Raw genomic sequence first — 11,439 nt, 5'->3', positions numbered from 1 at the left:
CAGTTCAAGTCCTGTACCTGGCAGCTTGCTTTCTCACTTTCCCTCTTGCTCGCTCTTTCTTTCTCTCTCTCTCTTTCTCTCTCTCTCTCTGTCTCTCTCTCTCTCCTCTCTCTCTCTTTCTCTCTCTCTCTCTCTCTGCCTCTCTCTGGCGAGGGCATGTACTTTATAGTAAATTTTAAAAAATAATAACAATAAATAAAATTAAATAAATAATTCTTTTGAAAAGTCTACTGAATTGGCAGTCCTACTTAATTTTAAGATCTTGTTCATTTACATTTCCTGTACTGTACTTATCCCAAATGTGAAAGCCTCGAAACTCCTATCTTCAATTACAGTATCTCTTGACAGCAGGGTTCCAGATCCTCATCAGAAGACTCTAGAATGCTACAAATGATGATGATGGTTTGGAGTCTAAAACAAACACATTAGCAAGATCCCAGAAGTACTCAATGAAAGCCAGTATGGACTTTCCATCCTGTCAAGCAAATTCATCATAGACCTTAACCCAGTCAGTTATCAGAGTAAGCATAATTGTTTGATGAGTTTACTGAAGGGAAATAAGTAAACTGGAGGTTATTCAAAGGCAAGTAGCATATTTTCAACTTTTTTGTAATACTCCACACTAATCTAGAATGATGCTTAGTTGACAGTTTCTTCAATTAACAATAAGCTTTTGTTGATTTATCCCTTCTTTGTGTTTTTCAAAGAACAGAGCCATGTAGTTGGAGTTTTATTAGAAAGAAAGGAGGCAAAGTGGATGCTGAGAGACAGTTGGAAGGGAGTACAGTAAGGTAGGTGGGAGAGAATGCGATGAACTAGGGTATAGAAAAATGACTGGATTTTTATGTATTTTGAAGGTGTGTCTTACAAGATTTTCTGATGGATTAGAAGTAAGGTGTGAGAGAGGATTCAAGTGTGACTCCAAGGTTTTTGGTTTGAAGAACTGAAAGAGTGAAATTGTCATCTACTGAAATGAGAAAAATTGCTGAGGGAGTTGGGTAAATTGTCTATTGGATATCCTAGGGCCAGTAGTGGGTGTGGTGGTTGAGGCAGCTGTATCTCACATAGTTGACTATGAAAAATACACAGGGCTCCCTGTTGTGCATGCCCAAAATCCTGAAAGGAGGAAGAAATGGAGGGAAAGGGATTGCAGGATGACTGTAACCCATGGAAGCATTCTTTATCCTCTCCCCTTTCTCTGTCTCTTTATCTTTGGGGAGTGCAACCACCTTCTAGCAAAAAAAAAAAAAAAAAAAATAGTACGGAATCTAAGTATCATTGATCTTTTTTTCTTTTTAATTAGCCAGAGGGTACACATGCTTTCCAGAGAGAATGAGATCGAGAAAATAAGTGAGAAAGCACTTCCTCATGGGGAATGGAATGGTCATGCTGCAATTTCTTCTCCTCCATCTCTCTCTTCTTTCAGAATTTTGGGAATGCACGCACATGCATCCAGCAAGTTTTTCAAGCCACCAGGTCCAGGATTGAAAGCACACAGTTGACCACGTGGAATCCAACTACCTTAACAACCATGCCACAGGCTAACCCTAAGTATCATTGACTTTAAGAGAAAAGAAACTGAAATACACTTAAAGAATTGTTAAAAGTTCAACTAGTTTTTTGTTGTTTTTTTTGGGGGGGGGTTGTTTTGTTTTGTTTGTTTGTTTGTTTTAGAGCGAGATTTTTGCTAGAGGGCGTATGCACTCACTGGAGAGACAGAGAGAAAGAAAGTGAGAAATCACTCCCGGGGGGGGGATGGCCACACCATAATCTCTTCTCCTCCATTCTCCTCTTGGGATTTTGGGCACACACCCACATGTGCCCAATGTAAATTTTAAGCCACCAAGTCCAAGACTCAAACCATGGTCAACTATGTGGGAGCTCAGAGATGTAATCATTTCACTATCTCTTGGTCCCCAGTGAAATGTTTCTATCACCATAAAATATTTTATTTAATCAAATAGTCCTCTAAGGTGTTGGGGAAAAAATAACAAAATATGAAGTTTAAATCACCAAATAGTGATTAAACTACATGTTCAATATGACGGTACCAACTGACTCCTTCTTAAGTAAGAGAAGAAAATGAGCAAACTTTCGCTTTCTCCCATATTTTCATTTTGGTAAGTTATTATTGTTGTACCATCAGTACTTTCAACATTTACATTTGCCTATAACCATAATTTCTATGGTCATTAAATCTTAGATCGATATTTATTATAAATGAGCCTGATAATCACTGCTTGTTCTTTTATCAAGTACTTTTCATTTCTGAGTTCCATATTTTTAATCATTCTTTGGTTATTAAAATTTCATAAAATCATCTTTTTAAAAAAAACTTTATATGTGCTACAGTCACAGAGTTCTTCAATGTTAAAGATAACTTTCAGCAGATGGTACAATGGTTACATCGATGGACTTCAACATAATTGACCACAGTTTGAGTCCTGGACCTGGTGACTTAAAACTCACACCAGTAATGTATATGTGTGCCCAAGATCCCAAGAGGAGAATGGAGGGAAAAGGATGGTGGCGTGGCCATCACCTCTGGGGTGTGTGGGAGGGTGATTTCTCACTTTCTGTTTTCTGTCTCTCTGTGTTCTCCAGTGAGCACCCGCTCCCTATAGGAAAAATCTTTCTTTAAAATAAATTTTAAAACAAGAATAACTTTCAGTTATCTTTATAGTTAAGTGACAATTTCACTACATATTACATTGAATCCTCTTATATAGGATATATTCTACATATATATGTTTCTATAATTATATTTATATTTTCTGTGTTGCTTTTTAGTTGTCTACCTTAGTAGAAACTAGTTATGTTTCTGTGTATCGGTTTTGTCTCCTCTATATTCTTTCTCTAATTATATTAATGTATTTTTGCATTGATTTTCTTATGCCTTTCTTCCCCACCATAATTCAGTTTTAAGCCATGTCTAATCTGTTCATTATGCTATCATATAAATTAGTTCTAAATGTCGTTCCTTTGTTTTTTTTAGCTCTGTGACTTATTTTTCTATTTCATTCTGTGATTTGAGAGCTTGTTGTATTATACATACACTATGTTCTTACTAAATTCTTCTGTATAAGAAATACTCATAAGAAATTTTTTGTTTCATTGACTGTATTTTTTCTAGATTATTTTCTTCCTCAGTCTTTGCTATCTATTCTCTCTTCTTAAAGTTTGTTTTTCTTCCATGAGATAGACAGCAACAGGGAGACAGACACCCCCAACGGGGTCTTCATGCCACAGTCCACCCCCAGTCTCAACCAGCCCAGATCACAAGCATGCACTCCCAGCGTGCTCAGGTAGGCCCCATAATCGTTTCTATGTGGACCCAGTTACATTACCACTGCACCACTACCTGACCCTGATAGCCTCTATTTCTTACTTGTTACTATTTATTGATGTATTTGTTTCATTGTGCTTACATAGCCATCGCATTGTCTCTTTTCATATTTAACATGAGAAGTTCTGCTCATATCTTCTACAGGGTATGCATCCTATCAGAGAGAGAGACAGACAAGACAGAGAGTGAAAGAGGGAAAGTGAGAAAGTAAGCTGCCAGGTCCAAGACTCGAACTGAAGTCAGCCATGTGGGATTCCAGCTCCCCAAGCACCACATCACCTGCTGGCACCTTCATTAGTTTTTAAGATGCCTTCATTTAGCATTTTAGCATCTCTAAAAAGTACTGTTTATCTTCCAGTTTAATTGGGGGCATATTTTTTTCATTACATTACTTTTTCCTCTTAGGCTACAGCATGAAAACATCTATATCTCTGCAGTCCTCAAACTTCCAACTTCAAAGCCATCTTATCCTACTTCATAAAAAAAATAAAATAAAATCCATCAGATGTTCTCAACTTCCTATCAAAGCTTCAAATGTCTTCCCTTTAGCTACAATAGAAAAGGCAGCCAGCCAGGACCAGCAGTTAGCATAACGGCTATGTCGCTGAACTCCCATGTAGTCAACCACGGTTCAAGTCCTGGACCCGGTGACTTAAACTCACGCTGGGCGCATGTGCGTGTGTGCCCAAGATCCCTAGAGAAAGGAGGAGAAGGCATTGTGATGTGGCCATCCCCACCAGGGGCTGATTTCTCGCTTTCTGTCTCTCTCTGTCTTTCTGGCAAGCACACATGCCCTACAGCAAAAACCTCTCAATAAAAAAAGGCAACCAGCCATCCTCCTATCTAAAGCTATAGACTTGGAAGTAGTGGACTACTTGAATGTAGTGGACTACATTCTGAATCTCACTTTCTCCAGCCTTTTTAGGAACTTTACCCTTCTAGCTATCTCTTCTCACTCCCATATCTTTCTACTTACTCCTTGCCATCATGTTTTTTGTGTTTTTAAAAAATCATTTAATGTATTTTTAAAATTTTCCTTAGGGCACATGCACTTGTGAGAGAGAGAGAGAAAGAAAAAAAGCAAGCCACTAGGTCCACTAGTTTTTTTTTTTTTTTTTGAGAGGTTTTTCGCTATAGGGCATGTGCGCTCGCCAGACAGACAGAGACATAGAGACAGAAAGTGAGAAATCACCTCCCAGGGGGGATGGCCATGCCGCAATCCCTTCTCCTCCATTCTCCTCTCGGGATCTTGGGCACGCATGCATACGCGCCCGGCGTGAGTTTTAAGCCACCGGGTCTGGGACACGAACTGTGGTCGACTACGTGGGAGTCCAGCGACATAGCCATTACGCTAACGGCTGGTTCCCTAGGTCCACTAGGTTTTAAATCAGCTCAGGGTAGACTATCTTTTAAAAATAGTCCTCACTCTCACACTTCTTTCTTACTCTCTTTCAAAGTAAGTCTTCTTAAAGATCTTCATTTTGTTCAACTCTCACTCTCTGGCCTACTTCCATTTGTTTCCTACCCTACCATTCCAGCAGGTTTTTGCTCTCAGCAGGTCACCAATGACTTCCTTATTGCTAAACACAAGGAAGTTCAGCGGAGCCTGCACACTCTCAGCATTTGTTGTGGCTGATCACTCCTTCCTCTGAATATTCTTCCCTTGGCTTTCATTACAACACGCCCTTTGAGTTTTCCTTCTGCCTCCCTCATTACTTTCTCTTAGTACCTTTTGTGCAGTTTTCTTCCTCTGCCTGTCCCTTAAATTTTCTGTTCTATAAGGATTATGCTAGAATGTATTCTTATTTACAAACTTCAGTGTTTGAATCTACCCACTCTTAATGACTTCAGTGACATTTTACCCATTGTTGGCTTCTAAACGTGTATGTCTTTCCTGTATATTTAATTATATTGAACATCTCAGTTTGGATTTTCCATAACCAATTAAAATTCATCAGGTCCAAAATGAACTCATAATCTTCCATTCCAAATATGCTCCTCTTCCTCAGTTCTCTACTTAACTAAATGGGATCACTCAGTTGTTCAAGTCAGATGCCCAGTGCTCATCTTTAATTCTATGTTTTCCTTCTCACATAGCTAACCACAAGGCCTATCATTTTTTTCTCCCAGTAAAGCCCCCTAAGCTACTCTGTATCACACTACCATTGCCTATTTCAAGTTATTATCCTCTATCTGCAAGGTTTTTTTTCCAAGAGAGAGAATTTTGCTATGGGGTACATGCACTGGCCAGAGAGATGGAGAGAGCAGAGAGAGAGACAGAGCGAGAAATCCCCAGGGATATAGCCATTCTGCAATCCCTTCTCCTTTATTCTCCTCTTGAGATTTTGGGCATGGACACACACACACCTGATGTGAGTTTCAAGCCACTGGGTCTGGGACTCAAACCGTGGTTGACTACATGGGAGTCCAGCAATGTAACCATTACGCCATGTGCTGGTCCCTCTATTTCCAGCCTCACTGCAATAGACTCCAACTTTTTTTGTGAAGTGATTTTACTGCAATTCAAATTCGATCAAACCACATCTCATACCTCTTAAAATCTTTCAATACCTGACCAGTGCCTGTGAGCTCATCTCCAAACTTCTAAACCTGGCATTAATGATCCTTCATGATTACAGGCCCTTTTCCAAATTCACCTTGTGCCCCACGTTATTCCATCTAGCTTGACCCCTTTTGTCCCTACCCTAATTCTTAATTCATTCTTTTACTCTCAATTTAGATGACCCTTCTTCCAAGAGACCTTCCTGAATTTCAAAGTAAGTGTCCATCTACTAAATACTCACAGGACCCTGGCTTTCCTTAACACAGTTCACGATAACAGAATTGTCTTTTTAATTCTCTGTAAGTTAAGCTATAGCACCATGAGAACAGGTACCGTGTATATCTTAGCCACAACTACATTCCCAATCTTTAAAAAAAAAAATTTTTTTTTGAATGAGCAAATCATGACCACTGGAGGCACCACTTGACAAAGAAAGAGAAGCAAACAAACATAAACCAAAACATCTCTTCCTTAGAGAATGAAAAGGAGGATAAAAGAATATGTCATGCTTTTTGTTCTTGATAAAAAATGTTAGGTTTAATCATATGGCATCATCAATTGTCAGTCATTTACTTTTTAACCTACAAAAATGACAGCTTCATACAGTTCAACTTAGAACATTATCAAATGTAGTGAGACCAGTATTCTGACACCAAAGAGCAATGGCTAGAGCCAGACGAGACCTCCTTCTGTAGCCTTTAATGAGCTAATTTGGAGAAGTGGGTGAAGTATACATCTCCATGCATAAGATTTGACTGAAACAGTTGAAACTGAACCACTTTTAGATAAGATATACATTGTCCAGGTGTAGCCCTACAATTCCTCTGATCTCTTACACCTGCCCTGTTCATATATTTGTACTACCAGTCTAATGGTCCCAACTATTTGATTGGTGCTCTCAGTAAGAAATATACCTGTGTCTCCCTGCCTCCCACCCCAGAAAAGTGGACTGGGTTAGTCTAAATTTTCAGATAAATTCTTCTGATTTCCCTGTGCATAACCTGATAGTTTCCTCTCAAAGATGGTCATTCACCTTTGATTAATACCTGAGAAAAGAAACATCTCAGGAACAAGGATGGTGACTGTTTAACATACAGAGTGTTCATAAAAGCCTCATATGCCTACTGGTGTTTAATTATTAATTTTAAGGATATTGATGGTGACAGAAATGGGATGATTTTGAGGCCAGAAGATGGCATAGCATTTACCTCACTGGACTTCCATATGGGCGACTTCAGTTCAAGTCCCAGACCCAGTGGCTTGAAACTCATGCCAGGCATGTGTGTGTGTGTGTATGCTGAAGATCCTGGGAGGAGAATAGAGGAGGAGGGATTGTGGAGTGGCCATTTCCCCTGGGAAGTGATTGCTCACTTTCCCTCCAGCAAGCACATGTGCCCTAAGGCAAAAATCTCTTTAAAAAAAAAAAAAAGAAAAAAAGAAAGAAAGAAATGGAATGATTTAATTCCTTCATATGAGTAAAAAAGCTCAGATTATTTATTAATTAAAAGTTGCTTTAATAAAGTGCCTTCCTTTTTAAGGTTTCCTGCCTTTTCCCCAACCATATTTATAAGTAAATACAAAAAATGTATAGAGAATGTTGGGGCCAACAGAGGCACAGTAGTAAAGTAACATTCTGAAAGGCTGATGTACACAGGAAAGTTCTGGGTTAATGTGCAAAGACCTCCTTGAACATGCCAGGTAGCTCGCTCACTCGCTCTCTCTCTCTCCCTCTCTGAAAAAAAAAAAAGAAACTTAAAATGAAAAAGAAATGTAGAGTGAATTTAAGATGTGCTTTATTTTGTATTTTGCATCTAACAAAAACAATAAATTAGATGAACTCTAGGTCCTGCCTATAGCACAGTGAGTAGCAAACCAAACTACAATGCTGGAAGCTACAGGGCAAACCACAGACCCAGGCCCATGGGTCGGCCTGAAAACATGCTGGGTGCACACACAGGTGCCCAGTATTCTGATGAACTACAGGGCTGGGGAAAAAGGAATGCAGCATACGCATAGAAGAAGACCCCATCAAGAGTATCTCCCTGTCTTTTTCTCTCCCTTGCAGGCAGCTGCATATGATCTCTATCAAAAATAAAATAAACTTTTTAAAAATCAGATGAAAACAAGAATTGCCATTTATTTCCTAGTAGCCAAATGTTATGAAGGTAGGTATTGGTCTCAAATTTTTTTTATATCATCCCCTACTATTAGCATGATCGATCCCTTTTTATACAGGTAGGCTGTGTATAGCATGAAGTAAACAGGAGCACTAAAACAGAACTAGTAAAATCAGGCAACAGCTAAGCTGGAACATCTAAGCTGGTTCATCTATGCTCCAAATGTTTCTTTTCACCCATCAATATTTTTCTCTAGATACAATCTTCCATAAAAGTGCAGATTCATGCCAAACTGACATAATTCCAACAATACTAGTTGGTTTTATCCAATTTAGTAGAGTAAAATACAGTCATTTTTGGATCATTTCATGAAACAACTGATTGACTGAACAACTACTCTTCACCCGGCTATGTAGGTTCAATGTGATGTCACACTCTTATATGATTTTAAGTTAAGCCTAGAAAGAACTAATTTGCTCTAAGGAGTGAACAATTGTAATCCACAAGAAGACATTATTTTAGAAACTTTTCCCTATGGTCACCTGCCAGGCAATTTGAGTCACTGTGCTAAATTAATCTAAGATTATATATTCAGCCAAGGTAACTTACAAAGCTGAGCTCTCTTCTGTCTGGTTCACTGTTTGTCTAGGCCCTAAATTGTAAAAAACTTAGTAAATATGTGTTGGATGAATTAATTAATTTAAAATGTATTATCAGTTGCTTACCCTATTGAGAGAAAGTATTCTATCTATAGAAAATCTGACCATGTTTATGATCTCCCAGCATAAACACTTCTGGGTAATTCTAGAACTGAAAAAGCACTGTTGGCCTGAGTACTTGATTTTGATAGAGGACAGTGGTTTCCACACTTGGGCTCCATCAGAATCACCTGGAAGACTAGATAACATATAGATTACACAGTGGTTAAATGCTGTGCATTGGGAGCCAAATCTCACATGGCCAAATGGCTCAAATCCCAGTTTGAGAAACACACCAGGCATTAGTGCATGCACACCCAAAATACTGACAGGTTGGAGAAATGGAGGGAAAAGGATGACCATTGGCGATTACTTTCTCCCCCCCTCCCCCTTGGTAAGTGCACGTGCCCTCTGGCAACTAAAAAAAGAGAGATCTTTATACAGTTTTTGAGTCCCAGTCCCCATGTGTTTATTCAGTAAGAGCCTGAGAATCTGCATTTCTAACAAGTTACTAAATAAAGCTGAGGCTACTAGTTCAGGGACACCATGTTGAGTACTGTGGATTAAAAGAATTGGATCACTTAGTAACAAGTCTTTATTTTGCTGATAGATTTTCTTAAAAATCATGTATATAAGCAGCAAATTTCTCATATAACATAAAAATGGATAACACAACCTTACCATTTTCTGGAGTTTTACGTTGTTTTTATTACCTTGTGAGGGACCCACCAGTGTCTTTTTAGTTCAAGTGGAACCTATCAATTAGGTGGCAACAAGAAACTGCAAACACATCATTCTTGATACTAACAGGATAGTCTGAAAATTATTTTAATTTGCTGTGCTGGGCATTTTTTCTTATACTAGGTTTAGATGTCCTCCACATTATAAGACTATCTAGATAACTTTTGATGGTACATGCATTAACAAACTACAGTTGCTCACCCTCAAACTGAGGCATGAATGCCAGCTATATTAATAATAAATACCTCCAGATGGTAACAATAAACTATTAGGTAGTCATTTTCACATTGAAAAATGTCATGACTTTCCCAACGACCTAAGATATTTGATAAAATGTTGGTATATTGTTAAGAACTACATTTATAGGAATATTCTTAAGGTCTCTAGCTTTATCTTTGGAGTCTAGCCAGTGGGATAGGACATACCTATCTTTGATAAAGATTTTACAGATGCCTCATAAAGGCTAAATAATACTTATCCTTTAGCAAAACACCTCTTACAGGTTTCAGCAGTATGAATCTATTAATCTTTTTTTAACAAAAGAAGTCTTAGGTGTGATCCATAACTGCTATAGTACAAACCTTAAAAAATAAAGAATCATCTAGTAGAATTATTAATCCACACATTTCTCTTAAATATATCATTTTCTCTTAAACCTGCATATCTCAGTAGGGAGACGTAGAGAATTGACCATGTAGTCTAGTTCATTAATTGGTAGTATCTTCAATGTGTTAGTATCTTGGGGGATTGCCTGAAGGAAGGAAATTGCTATGCTTTCCTTCTCAAAACACAAAATGCCCAGAAAGTTCACAGCCCTGTATTAACTAACTATGCCAGCACCTGTTCATGAGAGTCCTCCTTCCTACTCAGGCGGAAGGGTTAAGCAAGAAATGAGTTACTTCAAATGCTGCCAAGGTTGAGCATCTAAAGACTGGTTCAAGTTGCACATCCAACAAGGAGGCAGACCTGGGGCAAGTACAAGCACCTGAGGAGAGCACAGGAAGGCTTTGACAGCCCCAGTTGGGGATTTTCTCTGAAAGACTTGCAAGATGCCAAGTAAATCTTGAGGTTTCTTGCCTCACCTCCTATTATGTCCTTCCCTGAGCAGTTCTTGTATAAACTTGTCCTCGGGATGTCTTTCTGCCGACTGTAAACTCCCACTTCTGAATAGCAAGGTACCTCTGCCTTACCCTGAGGCTCTTGAGTTACTTGCCCATTTCTGCATTTCTATGCTTAAAAACCTCCCTTTGTGGAAAGAATGCAAGATTCACACATTCCGAGTCAGATGGGTATAGCGGTCATATCCAGGCCAAGTAGCCTTTCACTCAGGCTGTATCCTGCTTTGTTCCAGAACGTCTTCTTTCCCCTGGAAATTAGAATGAACTACCTTGACCCTAGCAAAGGGTCAACACAATCTTTTGAAGAACCAGTTTTCAGACCATTTTGAGTAAAATCCTGAACTGAATGCAGAGGGGTAAAAGCAGCCAGTATGTCATGCTGCAAGTTGCACCTTTCCAGATACTTCTAGCTATCAAAATCTGTCTTATTCTACTTGAGATCCTATAACGAAATGCCACAGACTAGGTGACTTGATCAACACACATTTATTTCTCTTTTTTTTGCCATATGGATAGGCTGAGAATTTCCCAACTCTTCAACTTGGGGGTCTGATATTGCTTAACAATTACTTCTCCAATTCATCTTTCTCTTTTACACTTGCCATAAGTAGTCAGGAGGGACCAAGGTGCTTCTTCAATACACTGCTTAGAAATCTCCTTATTTGGGACTAGCAGATGGCATAATGGTTACATTGCTGGACTCCCACATAGTCAACTGTAGTACAAATCCCAGATCTAGTGGCTTGAAACTCACGCTGGGGGACTTGTGTGTGTGTGCGCCCAAAATCCTGAGAGAAGAATAGAGAAAGGATTGTTGTTTGCGGGCCCGCCCGGCCGGGGGGGGGGGGGGAGTGAT

At 39.0% G+C, this 11,439-nt stretch overlaps 1 long non-coding RNA gene across 1 annotated transcript; it reads left to right on the top strand.

Annotated features, from left to right (window-relative positions):
- The first annotated feature begins 434 nt into the window (after positions 1-434).
- On the top strand, positions 435-1,459 carry LOC102494228 (uncharacterized). The gene is made up of 3 exons (XR_001370591.1): positions 435-521; positions 708-791; positions 1,427-1,459. It is a non-coding gene; the product is annotated as an uncharacterized LOC102494228 (long non-coding RNA).
- The last annotated feature ends 9,980 nt before the right edge of the window (positions 1,460-11,439 follow it).

This window comes from Tupaia chinensis, unplaced genomic scaffold, assembly GCF_000334495.1.
Source record: "Tupaia chinensis unplaced genomic scaffold, TupChi_1.0 Scaffold000320_2, whole genome shotgun sequence".
Classification (NCBI taxonomy): domain Eukaryota; kingdom Metazoa; phylum Chordata; class Mammalia; order Scandentia; family Tupaiidae; genus Tupaia; species Tupaia belangeri.
The sequence above is the reverse complement of the archived record's forward strand: the minus strand, read 5'-3'. Positions and strand labels throughout refer to the sequence as shown.